Source organism: Neophocaena asiaeorientalis, unplaced genomic scaffold (assembly GCF_003031525.2).
Source record: "Neophocaena asiaeorientalis asiaeorientalis breed wild unplaced genomic scaffold, Neophocaena_asiaeorientalis_V1.1 scaffold19, whole genome shotgun sequence".
In the NCBI taxonomy this organism is placed as follows: Eukaryota; Metazoa; Chordata; class Mammalia; order Artiodactyla; family Phocoenidae; genus Neophocaena; species Neophocaena asiaeorientalis.
In genome coordinates this window covers 7,452,675-7,468,604 of record NW_020173388.1, presented here as the reverse complement: position 1 = coordinate 7,468,604, position 15,930 = coordinate 7,452,675, and the positions used below count along the sequence as shown (strand labels likewise).

The 15,930-nt window shown below is 43.3% G+C and overlaps 1 protein-coding gene across 3 annotated transcripts in view; it reads left to right on the top strand.

Annotated features, from left to right (window-relative positions):
- The window catches only part of DCUN1D4 (defective in cullin neddylation 1 domain containing 4), a 68,891-nt gene that overhangs the window by 563 nt on the left and 52,398 nt on the right, over positions 1 to 15,930 (top strand). The window contains exon 2 of one of the 3 annotated variants that reach the window (XM_024746732.1): positions 13,022 to 13,140. The exons of the other annotated variants lie outside the window; for them this stretch is intronic. The gene's annotated coding sequence lies outside the window, so the exon portion shown is untranslated. The remainder of the gene's footprint in view (positions 1 to 13,021; positions 13,141 to 15,930) is intronic. 3 annotated transcript variants of the gene reach the window in all.

Genomic DNA, 15,930 nt, shown 5'->3' with positions numbered 1-15,930 from the left:
GGGGAACAATGGGGTGGGGGATTGGGGGCAGCGGCCGTGCGGGGCAGGAGGGCGGGCGAGGAGATGAGGGCTGATGTAATGGGAAAGCGAATGGTGGGAGGGATTGGGGTGTGATGGGATAGTTGGGGAGTCCGGCGGGCGGTAGGGCCTTAAGAAGCGTGGAGGGGTAACTGGGAGTGGTGAGAGAAGGCAGACGTCGGGGTAATAGGATGGAGCAGGTGTTGGGAAGGTAGGGTAATTGGGAGTGGAGAGAAAGAAGGTGGGGAGGGTTTGGGGTGACGGGTTGGAGGTAGGGGTAGAGGAGGTGCAGTGGGGGTGAAGAGCTGGTTGGGAGGGAAGGGAGGTTGGGAGGGGCCGGGGCAGGGGTAAAACTGTCTTGTCTAGATTCGGTCCGCGTGGGGCTGGGGGGAAGGTGTCAGACTACGCGTTTGGGGGAGCTGTATCCTCCCCCGGATTAGGGCCGGGTTCCTTGAGGGGGAGCTCTGAGGTTTGGGGTGCTTGGAAAGGAGGGGTTTTTGGGAGCCGGAGGGGTCGGCCCTGGAGGCCAGGAGCGTGGGGCGGAGGGTGGTCCCTGGCGGTCCGTGGATTTGGCAGTCTGTGACGCAGTTGTCTAATTTCTGGTCGTCAGGTGTGGAGGCTGGTGCCTCGGGACCCGCTTCCCTGTCGGGAGGGCCGGACCACAGGCCCCGCGCAGCGCCCGCGGGTCGCGACCTCTCCCAGCCTTGCGGAGAAGGCGCTTTAGGGGTTTCCCTTAGGGTCTGGCTCCAGTCGCCGGCTGTGAGGCGAAAGGCAGTCCCGCGGAAAGGGGAAAAGCAGTCCTGCGGCATTCTGGGACTTGTAGTCCGGGCCGCGGTTGGGTTGGGTGCACGTGGGTAACTGTGGAAACGAGTCCCAGAATGCAGCGCGCCCCTCAGAGCTTCCCAGCTCTGCTAACTCGTGCTTTATTCCCCGCGGACTCGAGCGCGTTGAAGGGCGGTGCTCCTGTCCCTTGGGACCTTCTCCCTGTGTCAGCGGCCGGGGGAGAGAACCAAGGCAGACGCAGTCCTTTCGCACTTAGGTTATTGATCCCCGAGTTGATTATTTCCCTCTGCGTTTGGTGGCGTTACTTGTAGAATAAATGCTTGGTTTTGAACCATCTAGTCCATAGGTTGTGGAAAAACGTTCAAGATGCAACACAATCTAAAGCAGCGTTTAGGATGGTGTATATTTGTGGCATCCAGTGTATATAAACACTAGGTTAAAATGTTCCATCTTAGACAAATCTGGGAATGCAGTGGAGACACATGTAAACCTTGTGAAGATAGTATAAATTATGCGTTTGTAGTTCTTGGGCTGTTTGGATTGCCAAAGGAGAAGGGGACTTTTGGAAAAAGGATGGGCTTGAAATGAATGACTGTTGGAGGCGGCTTAATGGAATTGAGGGTGGACATTCTCCCATTCATTTAAGCCAGCGTGAAAATGTGAAGATGAGCGAAGGGAATATTTGATGTCTTCAGTTTTCAAAGAAGCATGGGAAGCAAATGAGACTAGAGGAAGGTAAACTCAGTGCAGGACCTTAAGAGGTTTCCATGTTTTTTCGTTTCTGTTCTTTAATATTAGAAACCATCCATTTAGACTGTAGACTCTACAAACATCACATCCTTTGCCAAGTTTTCTTTACCATTTATATGCGATGACTCCAAAACCTGTAATGATTAACTCAGAGATGACAGAGTATTTTTATGTGTTGTATAGGGTATTTTGAAACTGTTGGTAGCATGGTCACTAGAAGAGTATTATGATGACCCTAATGATAAAAATTTTACCAAGAAGTCCAAAGATTTGGAAACTGGTATGGTTACAAATGAACTGAACTTGAGTACTTGTGTGATTTTATCAGGAAAAGATTTATATCTATTTTATATTTTACTTAAGCTTATGGTGAAATACCCAGGAAATCCTTTGTCATGGTCATGTTTGTTTGTTTGTTTTAATGTGCATGTATCACTGGAATTTGCTCTTGTAAAGGGTGAAGTGTATGAGGTTGAAAACAAGAGCTGTACAAGATGGTGTTTTTAAAGAAAATATTAGGCTAGTCATTTTTTTCCCTTTTCTTTTTTTTCAATTTCATCCCAAAGGGCAGGTGCCCTATACACACACATGACACTCCCTCTCCCCCAGCCCCAAACCCTGGGTTCCTGTACATAATCACCTTATACTTTCTGCTCTGGTTTTTAGGTTCCTCTTTGATTTTTGGCCTTTGGGGAGGTTCTGTGTTTTCATATGAACAAAATTTTTTGACTGTTTTAAACAGATGGTTCCAACTTAATGACGGTTCGACTTCACACTGGTGCTAAAGCAATATGCATTTGATAAAAGCTGTACCTCGAATTTTGGATTTTGATCTTTTCCCAGACTGGTGATGTATGATAACTCTCTTGATGCTGGGCAGCAGGCCGCATTCCGTCAGACACAATACGCTTATTACCAATTTGTACCCAGACAACCCTCCTGTTTTTCACTTTCAATACAGTTTTCAATAAATTACCTGAGATATTCAACATTTTATTATAAAATAGGCTTTGAGTGAGATGATTTTACCCAAGTGTATGCTAAGGTAATAAGAGTTCTGATCATGTTTAAGATAGGGTAGGCTAAGCGGTTATCTGTAGGTTAGGCATATTAAATGCATTTTCGACCTAGGATATTTTCAGTTTGCAGTGGTCTTACTCAGGGTAAGTGGAGGAGGATCTGTACTGGTAAGAATTTTCAGGTTATCTTGTCAATAACGTTGCCAGGAAAGAAAGCCCCTCATTTTCTCCACTTCAGAGGATTTCTGTACTTGTACTCTTTTCTTCCTCAGTTCTTGCCTCCAGGAATTACCCCTATTAACACTTGATCACATTTTTTTCAAATATTTTTTATCATTATATCCTTTTCTCTTTTCATCTTTAACTGCTCCCAGAAGCTCTTATTAGCTTATTGCTTGCTTCCTGACAATAATATATGCTTGCATTTTTCTCATCTCGATAATAACAATCTTGCTTAGTCAGCAGTGTAAAAATCATGGTTTTAGAAACTGACCTCATAATGACTTTTGTTGTATCAGTTAGGATGCCTCTGGCAAATAACAATACTCAATCAAACATGGCTTAAGTAGTAGAACTTATTATTGTTAGCAAGAAGTTTAGTGATAGATGGTTCTAAGGCTGGTGCAGAGTCCTAATGATGTCTTAAGAATCTAGGCTCTTTGTATACTTTTTTCCTCTCTTAGTATTTGGTTTATCAAGAGCCTCAGGCTCATTGCCTCATGTTTGCAGTATGGTTGCTGCAGCACCAGACATCATGCCTATGTAAGAAAAGGAGGGAAGGACCATCCTTACAGTTCCCTCTTAACAGAGTGGAGTCTTTTTCTCACCTTGGTGACTTCCTCTTTAGTCTCACTGGGTAGAATTGACCTCATGCCACTGCTAGTTGTGAGGGAGGTGGAGAAAGTGAAAGTCTGGCATTTTCAGCTTCTGTTGTGGGATGTGGACTTTGCTAGGGTGGAAGAAGGGTGAGGAGAATGCTCTGGGTTAGTAGCCTGCAGTTATTTCCCTGAATCAGCTACTTTGTCCAGTTGTCTCTGGCTTGGACTCAGTTTTTTAATCTGTTGATTTATTTTCTGTTTCATTCTAAAATAGAGGTGACTTACTAAATATAGATAAAATTCTGTCGAGAGAAAGAAAATACAGATTTACAGGCTACACATAAATGCTTGCTGTATGTTAGAAATGGGCCATATATTTGGTTCTGAGCTTCCTAGTAGCCAAAATAAAGAGGAAAACAAGACCAATTAATTTTATTCATTTGGTTAATGAAACTGCAGTTCATTTAATAACCCAAGCTGGAAGCTTAGACATTTCTCATCCTCTTTCCCTGGTCAGTAGCGAGAGAGAGGCTGTATCTCTTCCCATGCCTGTCCTTTCTTTTCCATACCTATTGCCATTGCCCTAGGTCTGATCCATTCTTTCTTATATTGTAATAACCAGTAATCCTTTTGCCAGGCTCAGCCTCCTTTTTATCCTCTCCATCAGCAGTTGAATATCTTTGTCCTTACGATCCCCCTACCCCAAAACCTCAGAGGCTCCTAGTTGCTTACTGAAATAAGACTCCTCAGAAGCTGGGGTTGAACCTGTTCTGTAGTTTAAGCTCAGTTTTGAATTCCCCCAGCACTGCTCCCTCCCCACTGCCTTCAGTGCTACTTCAGTGGGAGTTCTGTGTTCCTTGTTCCCTCTCTCGAAGGCTCTCTCCTTCCATTGAATCTCCAAAGACTGTTTACTTCTGTTCTCAGTTTTATCTTATTTAACAGTAGCTGCTTGTTCACTTATTTGTCCCCTCCCCAATTAGATGATAAGCCCCCTGAGATCTGGGACTGTGTCTTACTTAGTAACCACTTTATGGTCCAGCAGAATGCCTCGCTTAGGACCTCAAATATGTAATGAATTGAACTTAAATGGTTAACTCTTGAGCAGTTGGTGAATTATCTGGAAAATTTTAATGTTTCCTCCTGCTATCCTGCATGCTTCCGAGGTGTCTTTCATTGTCTTTAGATTTATCTTCCGGGCATACAAACTTATGCTTATTCATTCTATGCCCTTTTTTGACAAAGTTGTCCTGTACAAACCAATTTAAGTAATAAATATGTTTAAATACATGCAGATACCAGTTTTGAAGAATGTCTGTGGCATGGAGCATTTCTCAGGGAGTGGAGTGCTGGTGATATGCTGAGGGGCCCGAGAGCGTGCGTGTGACAGTACGCGCGTCTGCTTCTGACCTGGTGTGTAACAGGCCACCGAGGTGGGGAAGGCTTGGGCAGGGCTTGGACGGCCTGGATGTGTCTGTTTTTCCCCTCTTCTTGTTTTATGACCAGATTCTGGTCCAAAGGGCTTATTTCTTAATGTTAACAATACATTGAGGCTCACTAAAGGCTTGCTTTCTTTAGAAAGTGGACTATGTTAGTTGGAGGTGAAGTTTCTGAGCCTCTGATGTTAATGCTAACATCTCTTCGTAGGTGGTCAGCTTAAATTAGAGTTAATAGCTTTTCACAGCTTATTCTTTTTTCTTATTCTGAGATTCAAGTTAGGAGAAGTACCTCTTGAGAGTTATTCTGTTAAGTAGAATGTACATTTAAAACTATTTGTGGCTATAAAAGAGGCTATAATTTGTGGCTTATGTTTTAAATAGAAAAAGTATTGAAATTTTAAATAGAATCATATATTTTAGCAATTGTTGCATGACTGTTTCAGATCTAAGGATCTTTTTTCTATCATGTTCAGTATTCTAGTAGACAAAGTGACTGCTGCTTTAGATTTTAATTGTTTTTCTTTTAATCAGAAGATGCCGTTAATGAGTTATTTTCCATCTAGGAAGGTAGGCTTGTAGTTTTTGAGACTACTAATTAATATATTGAGTAAAACACTAAATGATGCAGAGGAAGATCCCCACCCTCCCCAAATAACATTACCTCTGGGTATGATTTTTTTTAGTTCCATCTTTAAAGATATTTTCCTTGTGAATATTTTTTGAAAACCTTTCATTACTTGCTGGCTGTATCAGTAGTACTTGCAGAGATGGTGTGTCATCCGTCTGTGTCCATGATGGCCTTTGCCAGTCTTCGGGGCCCAGGCTCTTCCTCTGATTGGGGAATTCTTACCATCAAAGGCAGAGCTGCCCAGATACACCCACACCAGGGTGTGAATCTGAAGCTGAAGGCAAGACATGGGAAGAAACTGGAAGTGCCTGGGGGCCATTTAAAGAGGATGGACAGTGGTGACCGCTGTTTCTAGAGGCCGTGGGAGCTGCACTCCAGGCAGGTCCAGGCTGTGTCAGTGGTGCACTCTGCAGTATGCCCTTAGGCATTGTTTTGGTTGTACAGCTGATGTGCTTGGTCCTCTGGTTTTCCTAGAGATTCTGTGAACTACCCAATAACCTTTAAAAAAAAACCCGCTGTTCATATAGCTAGTTGGTTTCTGATGCGCACAACTAAGAATTCGGACAAATCCAACATCCAGACCCGTCATGGGTTGGTACTTGGCCGAGGCCCTTGTGGAGAAGAGCAGTGGTCTGCCTTTCCACCCTGGTTGGTCTCTGTTCAGAGTCCAAGAGTACTGGCTCGAGGTGACCCAAAAGGCTATAGGAGGACACAGGCAGTGTCAGTCGGAGCTGCCTTTGCCAGTGGTCAGGCAGGACTCTGAGGCACGCATCAGTCACCCCACCGATCACACTCCATGGAGCTCTTACTGCTGTCTGTGCCTGATTCCATCTTTGTCCCCCCACCCCCTCCCCAAAATTCTTGAGAATATTAGGTATGGAAATAATATTGGTAGAATATTTATTTTGTTTATCCAAAATTATATCTGACAGTCTTAATTGCTTTTTAATTGACTTTATTGAGTATAATTTACATTCTATAAAACTGTACCCATTTGATAAATACGTGTGCGTGTAACCACTACTATAATTAAGATATAGAATGGTTTCATAACCCCTTAAAGTTCCCTTGTATCCCCTTGCAGTCTGTACTTCTCTACCTCCCACCACAGTTTTTTTAAAGATTTTTTTTGATGTGGACCATTTTTTTTTAAAGTCTTTATGGAATTTGTTACAGTATTGCCTCTGTTTTATGTTTTGGTTTTTTGGCCACAGAGGCATGTGGGATCTTAGCTCCCCAACCAGGGATCGAACCCGCACCCCCTGCATTGGGAGGTGAAGTCTCAACCCCTGGACCGCCAGGGAAGTCCCCCACCACAATTTTTGGCATTTAATATATATCATCTTAGGCCTCCTCCGTGTTAGTTGAAGATTTGTCATTTTGCTGTTCATGGGGATAGTACAGTATAAAAAGGTGTAATAATCTCTCTCTGTCTTTTTACTGAACTGTTAAATCCAAAGAAAAACTATCAGTGCTGTATAAATTATAAATCTGGTAATTAATACTTTACCACATAGAATGGCCTTGAATTAGATGACTTGTTCCCTTGAAAGATTTTCTGGTGGATGGCTTTTCTTGCTTCTCTGTGGGCCAAAGGCATACAATGCTAGGATTTGCTCCTTGGATACCACGATTTCTTTTAATTGTTATCTGGGTCAGGCTGAGAGGCAGGAAAGCATAGTAGTTAAGCGTGGGCCCTGGATCTGGGTTCTGCCTCTGTCAGTTGTGTGACCGTGGATAAATTACTCAACTACTCTGTATAAGCTTCAGATTCCTCATGCATAAAGAATACCTCCTGTATGGTATGGAGTTGTTCAGTCAACAGTGTTTATTGAACACCTACTAGGTACCAGGCCGTCTTCTTCATCTGTCATGAAGTTCCCCTTCCAGTGTGGGGGAAGATGCAGATAACAAGCAGGTAAATCATGTAGTATGTCAGATGGTGAGCAGTTCATTTGAGAAAACTCAAGCAGGGAAGGGCAGTGCACAGGTGCCCCTGTGTGTGCAGGGGGCAGAGGAGCAAGAGCAGGGACGTTGTAATTGTACGAGGCTCGGTCAGGGAAGGCCTCACTAAGAGGGTTGTCGGGCAAGCCCTGGTGGAGGTGAGGGGGCATTCCAGGGAGAGGGGACACAAATTCGGAGACTGAGGAGGGGAGCAAGGCTGTAAATGAGGAACAGCAAAGAGGCTGGTGTGCTAGGAGTAGAGTTGGGGACTGGGCAGAGAGAAAGAAGTAGGAGGCAAGATCAGAAGTGATCCTGAGCATTGAATTAGATAGAACACAAAGTATTTAGAGAAACGCTTGGCCCTTTTCTAATGATTACTGTGTAATGACAATTCCTTCATTAGCCTTTAAAAGGAGACCCTTGAGAGGAAAACAGGTTATAAGAAAGAAAAGAAGCAAGTGAAGCGGTCCCTCACTTAGTCACTCACCAAACCTTTTCTTGCTGCTGGGTGCTGCTGTAACAGCATGACTGAGCCTGGTCCTCGTGTTTAAGGAGCTTCCTTCCAGCAGGCTTAGTGGTGGATGCAGAGAGGTCCTGCACAGTTGAAGTATGGGGCAGGGCAAGGTTATCTGGATGCCTAGGGTGCTTTGGGAACAAATAGGGAGTCATTAAAATTATACTTCATTAAAATTATACTTCAGGGAAGGGTTAGCTATTGTCATGTGGGTTTAGCTTTTGAAGTTTTATTATGTGAAGAAAAAGATGGGTGTGTGCCTGAGGGGTGAGGTGGGAGGGTGCTTTCCAAGCAGAGGGAACCAGCCTGGCAATAGCATGGGTGTTGGATAGGCCAGAGCGAAGGGAGGCGAGGTGGAGGGATGGTCAGGAGCCACGTGGGAAGGGCTGAAAAGAGGCACCAGGGAGGGTTTACTGAGTGGAAAGGAAGTGAGGGGAGAGAGAGAAGTTAGAGGAGGTGGGGCGTGGGGAGAGAAGAGGAACAAAGTGGGATGGGGAGGGGAGGGAGTGACACATGTTTATACGCAGTGATTATTCTTGGGCTGCTCCAGCTGCGGTGCCTGCGTTAACTCATGTGATCCTCACCACAGCGCTCTGAAGTACGTTATGTAGGTACTGTTATCATCCCCACTTTCCAGATGAGGAAGCTGAGGTACAGAAAGGTTAACTAACCTTCTCAAGGTCACACAGCTGATAGGTGGTGAACTGAGATTCTAACTCAGGCATTCTGACTCCGGGGTTTAGGTTTCCTCCACTGCCTATGAAATAATACTCACTGTTTTATCTGTGCTTTTCATTTAATCCTTATGGTAACCTGGCAGGTATATTGGAATTCCATATTTTGTCACTGTTATCTTTGTTTTGCAGTTGGTTCTTTTCTTCTTGGAATGGGTCCCAACAGAATAAGGTGTAGGATGAATTCCTCCTTTCCCACTGCTCTTCTTCCCCTCATTTCTGCCATCTCACAGTGACAGTGGGTGTTTAAAAATGGATTCTCGCTGGGCAACTGATTGTGGCAAAGAAGAGTATTTCCATACTTTTTCTTTACTCACTAATGAAATAGTCATTTTTAGTCTTAGATTTTATTTTAAACAGACATTTGTATTAAGCACTTTTTAAACACATAATTTTTATATATAGGAGATACCTAACAAGATTGCAGAAAAGCCAGAAAGCTTATCTTTCAGTAGAGCTACTAATGTAGTTTTTGCGTAACATCTTTGAAATGATTCTCTTTCCTTTTCCTATAGTTGAGGGTGAGTTTAAGTCTTTTTCCCCTTTAAGATCTCTTTGTACAGATTCCATTCCCAAAATTATTAGACCGCAGATTACTTGTTCTTAATTAAACAGGAAGCTGAGAAGGAGTGTTGTACATTCAAGTCCAGGCAACTGGCTATTGAAGTGAGAGTTTTAAAGACCTGTCCTCTTGTCATCCCTTCTGCCCGTCTTTACTCTTTGATCTTCTGGGTTCAGTCTGTCTTAGTCTCTTCTATGTTGAATAATAATAGGGATTAAAATAATAAACCTTCATTAGTGCACAGTATGGGCCAGCACTGTGCTGAGTGCTTGGCATACACTGTCTCAGGAGTCCTCACAAGCCCTTGTGAGGAGGGGCCTGCTGTTCTGGTCTAGTGAGGTTGGGTTATAGGCAGGGCCCTCAGCTAGGACGCCGCAGAGCAGGGACTCTAACCCAGGGCTTTCCGAGGCCAGAGCTGCACTCTTTACTGTAAATCTGGCCTCTTCTGACATTAGTGAGATGAGAGGGTGATTTTTACTCTGAGCAATGGAGTGGACGGATCTCCGTTCTTCCGTGGGTAGGGTAGGGTGAAGAGGGTGAATCTAGGGCCCTGTGTACCTTGTCACGGTGGGAGAGCAGCCAGACCGGCTGTCCTGGAGTGGCCGACTCCGTTGAGATGGCACCACCAGCAGGCACAGGCTGTGCAGTGGATGACGGGTGCTAGGTGGCACGCCGCCTGTCTTGGGCGGGTGGCTTCTCTCCCAGCCGCTTCTACAGGTCCTGTGAGAGTTAGGAGGAAAAAGCCAGCAGCAGTGGTGTGCTTGGTTGGTTTTAACTTCAGATCTTGTGTTCCGTGAAAGTGCCGAGTCACCTGTGATGACCTGCTCCCTTTCCTTGTCAGTTTTCCCCTTTCCATGCTCACCTTTTTGGCTTTGTGCCTTATAAATAGCAAATATTTATTGATGAGGAGAATGATATTAACACCTTCCTCACTGCTACTTTGCTTCGTTTAGTTTTCACCTAGCTTTTCGACCTTGAAAAGCCTGGATCTTGATCTTTTCTTCACGCTGCAGGGCTTGCAGTGAATGAGTTGAACTCCCCTCTGGCCCATGCTGAGATTGTGATGTGGATATGGATTGGCTGCAGCAGGCTGGGGATCGAGGCGAGGGTGGGGACGGAACTCTCCTCTCTGGTTGCACTGTAGAGGCACCTGGACTGCTTGAGAAGCCTTTGACAACCCCACTCCTGTTTTTATTTAGTTGGTCTGGATTGGGGCCCGGGCCCTGGCAGCTATTCGCACTGCCCAGGTGACTCTGATGTGCAGCGACTGGATTAATGCTCAGGAGCTTCCTGGGTGCTTGGGGTTTGGTTTGGGCTGGGGGGCAGAGGACTCCAAAGCTGCGGCTGCCCCCCTCGGGCCCTGCCCTGGGCGGAGAGCACAGGCCACCCCACTCGCAGTGCAAGTGAAGCAGAGTGCCGCGGAGCTGCCTCTCAGGTGGCGCCTGCCGTGTGCCAGGCACCGTGCTGGGCACCTTGCGGCACGGGTTAGTTTGATCCTCACAGCGTCCTTAGGAGGCAAGCACTATTACTATCCATTTTATAGACCAAGAAATTCCTACTTCTGACAAGTTAGACAGGCGTGTGGTATGAAGCTGACCCACAGCCTGGCTTTTGGTTTTTTCCTAGCTGTGGAAAACTCGTTTCGGATCTTTGTGTTTTAATAATTTGGCCTCACATGTGAATATGTTTGTTTTAACGAATGAGATGTGTACTTGTGCCACCTCACATAGCTAAATGGCGATCAGTTGGTATGCAGAAGTGTAAAGTGGTGTCTGTAATCCCAGTTGAAAATACTACTTTTTACAGCATCAAAAGTAGACTTCATTTTATGGTAGATTTTGTCTGTCAAGTTATTTGGAGATAAAACTCATTTCTAATGACCTTTTTTACTTAAAATTGCATTTTGTACTTGTCTTGTAAAATGACTTATACTCTGTATGCTTGACCTCGTGTATAGATCCTCCCTGACTTGTAAGCTGACCCCCTCTTTACACTCTGGCTTCTGTAACCTTCCAGGGTACTAAGCAAATCGAATCTCGGCATTTTAAACGTGCTCCAGTCTCGCCATCGTAAAGCCCAAACTCAGCAGTCCCTCAGTCCCCCACCCACACCCCAAAAGCCATCACTGATTTAGTTTTTCATTTTCATCAGAATGTATTTATTAGTACATATCTGTGCATAGTGCTTATTAAAAATTTTTATACCCGAGAGCATTGCTCACTGATTGGCCACCTGGAGTTTAGCTAATAATAAAATACTTTTGTGAATCTTTAGTGACAAGAGGAAAGAGGTGTACTTAATAGAAATAATATAGGCGTTATGTATCTTTTCTGCACCATCTTTTCTCCAAAAAGGAAAAAAAGAAGTTGGTAGGTTGTTTTAGATTTTACCAGCTTTAGTATCTTTTTATTTAATATTAAAGTTCTCTAACTTTGTGTGCTTGCTTATTAACAACCTTGGGTGGGAAATGCTTTTTACCCCTGATGGAGTGTGAAGATACATGGACACTTGCTCCCATCAGAAATAAGCTAGAATGGAGGAAGGGGCTTTGGATTGGGAATTAGAAGATGTGAATTATCCCCAGCTTGGCCACAACTAGTTACCTGACCCTGCTTGGGCTAATTTTCGTAGCTCAAGGAGAATTTTTGAGACTTGGACAAAAGGACATGAAATGTTGAGCTTCCCTCTCAGCACCTAAAAGCACTCTTGTTGGTTTTCCTCCCAGTACCATCACATTTTGTGTAGAGGTTAGTTCTAAAGTCCACATGTAAGGTGAAAATCACCTGTATTAAAAATATCACTGGAAATACTTTCAGAAGGTGCCCCTCATCAGAGGTTGTCTCCAGCACAGCAGTTCTTTCCTCTAGCGTTAGGACAGGTCACAGGCTCTTCAGCTGAGCACAGTTGCAGCAGCTGGCTTATGTTTAGGGACTGTGTTTTATGAAGAATACATTTCTTTAAATACTTGACTCATACAAGGTTGTGAGATCCAGTGGAAACTGAGCTGACCCAGTGACCTTCAGATTCCTGTTGCCCAGCTCCCACTCATTAAGTAGAGGCCTTGAGGGCAGTTACTGGGACAATTGACTTTTCTTCTCTCTCCCTCTTCGTTTTGCCAAGCAATTGAGTTGAATTTGTGTGAGTTGAATGTGGATGTCCTGCAATCCCGTTGTACTCAGGATGTCTTCCCTCCACTTTTGCTGCCACAGTCTACCTTAAGACCCTAATCATTTCCCACCTCAGCCACTTCCAGTAGTCTTCATGAAAGGCCGCTCTAAATCCAGGCCACACACCCGCCGTAGGGAAATTTATCTAAAAAACTGATTAAAACACTTTCATGGCACCCAGGCTCACAGCAGTGCTTCTCAGACTTCTCCGCCAGCGTTCTGCTATGGCAGAATTAAGGACTCTCTGGATTCTGGGAGCGTAACTTGGTCTGGTGAAATTTCTTTCAAATTTTGTGCCATAGTCATTTTTTTGTTTTCATGTGAAACACTTGTACATGGATTACCTTTGAGTAGGACTGATGCTGCTTGAATGTGCCATGTTTATCTGTTACATTTGCATACCCTCTGATGGTCCAATTGGAAATACAAGTCCTTGGGAGATTAAACTCTCAAGCAGGATTCAGAGCTGCCTTTTTCTGACCTTGCCTGCCTTTTGAGTCTCCTGATACCATGCTGCTTCTCATATATGAAGATCTAATGGTGTGAATGCACTGAAATACCCTGAACATACTGAATTTAAGTCTTGATGCCTCTGTACCTGCATTCATTTATTCCTTGAGTATTTATTGAGAACCTGATGTTTCCCAGGTATTGCTTTAGGTACGAGGGATACAGCAGTGGACAAGAGCAAGCAAGTTCTGGCCTTTGTGAAGCTTACATTCTAATGCAAGAGGAAGATGACACACAAATATGACATATATGACGAGGTACTAATGCCATAAAGAGAAGTAAAGCATGGTAAATTGATAGTGAAGAAGGGGTCCTGTTTGTTGGGTCTGGCAAGGTTCTGTAAGAAGGTGATATTTTAGTGGCAACCTGATTAAGTGTGAGAGCAAGCCATGTTATTATTAGAGGAAAGAGTGCTCAATGCAACGAGAATAGCACGTGCAAAGGCCCTGAGGTAGGAGCATGTTTGGAGTGTTCACAGAATAGCAGGAAGCTCACTGCAACTGAGAAGAGTGAGCAAGGGGAAGATGAGTAAGAGACGAGATTGGGTACATGGGTAGAGGCGGAATGTGCAGAGAGAGCCCTGAGTCCATGATACAGAGGACTTTTCTTTTGCTTTGGATGCCTTCCCCTTCCATGCTTTGGGTGAGGTTGAAATTAATTTGTTCCACATGGTAGTTGGTTGCCCCTCAGTTTGCTAAATAATTATCTCTTGCCCATTGGTTTAAAAAAAAAAGGCAAAAGATTTATTCGATCTGAAGAGAAACCAGAGTATTACATTGATTTGAAATGCCCGTTAATCATATTAATTATATGTGTTTATACATACTTACAAACATACAGACATATATTTATTAGCTCTCTTCCGTTGATTTGTATTATAATTATAATTACCTCTATACCAGGCATTGGCAAACTACAGCCCATGGCCCCAGTCAGGCCCACCACCAAGTTTTTATAAATAAAGTTTTATAAATAAAGTTTTATTGGAACACAGCCACACTCATTTGCTTGTGTATTGTTTATGGCTGCTTTTGAGCTACAATGGCAGGGTAGTTATAACAGAGGTTGGATGGCCCACAAAGCCTAAAATATTTAAGATTTGGCCCTCTGCAGAGAATTTACCAACCTCTGCTTTATATTATGTATTGTCTGATAGGGCAAGTTCTTCCTCGTTCTTCTTTTTCAACAATTTCTTGGCAAGTCAAGCACGTTTGTTCCTTTCAGATGAACTTTAGAATCAGTCTGACTCTGATTGCCTGACTCCCTTCCTTTTCCCCCACCTCTTTTTTGGGGTAGGGAAGTGGGAGGCAGGGAGAATAGGAATTTGACTGCATTTAATTAATACTTTAGTAAAGGGTGAAGTGACCGCCTTACAATACTGGGTCTTTCCATTCCAGGAATATAATACCTCTACATTTTTGTCTTTCAGGAAACTTTCATTGTTTCTTCATTCGGTTGTTGCATGTTTAAGTTTATTCCTATCTGTATTATTGCTTTTCATTGCTGTTGTAATTAAGATCACCTCCCAGCTATATTTAACAAGTGACTATTTATGTCATAAAAGAAAGGTTTGGATTTTTATGTATTTAAATTGTTTCTGACCCTCTTATGGAAGTAAACTCCTCTTAGGACTGTTAATTCTGAAATTTGATTCTTTTGGTTGATGGTCATTGTCTGAACTTACCAATAATTGTTTTATTCCTAATATTTATGTCTCTGCCTATGTTATGGGATTCTATACCAAGAGTAGTTTGGGGGAAGTGAATTTTGACTCTCATTGGCGTTCACTTTCTTCCATTATGTAGGTCACAGCAAATGGTAATTATGTAAAAACCCAAACCAACCAACCAAAAAAAAAACCCCCAGAAAACTTTATGCCCAGTCAGCATTTGTTGATCATTTTTAAGAATGCCCAGAAGATAATTTAGGCAGACCATTTATCAAGCAGGCTATGCCTTTCTGCAGAGCCATTTGTCGCTTTTAATACAGAATGTAGGGTTCGCATGTCACACAGGAGAGTCAAACCCAGGGACTACTGTGGAGGGCCTTTTGATCATGGACTAAAGTTGACTTAACCAAGCATTTATACTTTGGAATTAAAATATGAGCGGAAGGAGATTTTATGAATGAGTTAGTACTTTACTAAATATGTTCTCTGTAAAGCATTTGATTTTTATCCTTAACATCTATTCCTAAAGGATGTGAAATCTATTTTAGATTTCAAGGTCTCTTACTTGACCTGAGCACTGAACAGATGAACCGTAAATTCAATATGTGTTAACCTTTGTGGGTTTATCTTTTAATGCCATTTTGGTCTTTTTTTCCTGAATTTATGTCTACTCCCCAGCTTCTTACCTTGGTGAAACTTGAAAGAACTATTCTGTTCATGCTGCTGTTCCTTTTCTTTTTCCCTTTCTTTTTGGTGAAGCGATGATAAGGTGGTTATGGTAGTAGACACTGGATATGGAAATAGAGAATTGCTGACATATATTATGTGACTTGTGAAATGAACCTTGTTGCTTGTGTTATCTGTAAAGTGAAGCTTCATGTATAGAACCTGATCTTAAATGCTTTTGTATATTTTTTTCCACCATCATTATGAACGTCAGTTGGTGGTATATGAATATAGATAGAAATGCCATCATACACAGTAGAGATGTATCAGGCCACATGCCTCAGTCACAGAGGGAGCTCCAACTTTGAGATCTTTGATGTGGGGCTTGACTTGGACCTACAGAAAGTAGAAACCATTGTAGATAGCTGTGTGGTGTGGAAAATGGTATAATCGAATAGTGTGATAATTGATGTCTTTTATTCGGCACTCACTGTGATCCAGGCATTACATTGGCTGTCTGCCACATCTAGGCATTGTAATCTCACTTCACAACTGAGGACGTTGAAATTTAGCTTAAATAACTGGTAGGCCTGAGATTCAAATTGACTGTTAGACTCCAGAGTCAGGTTGTAAAGCTCAGTGAGTGGTGTTTTGGCAGAAACCGTGTGTGTGTGTGTGTGTGTGTGTGTGTGTGTGTGTGTGTGTGTGTGTG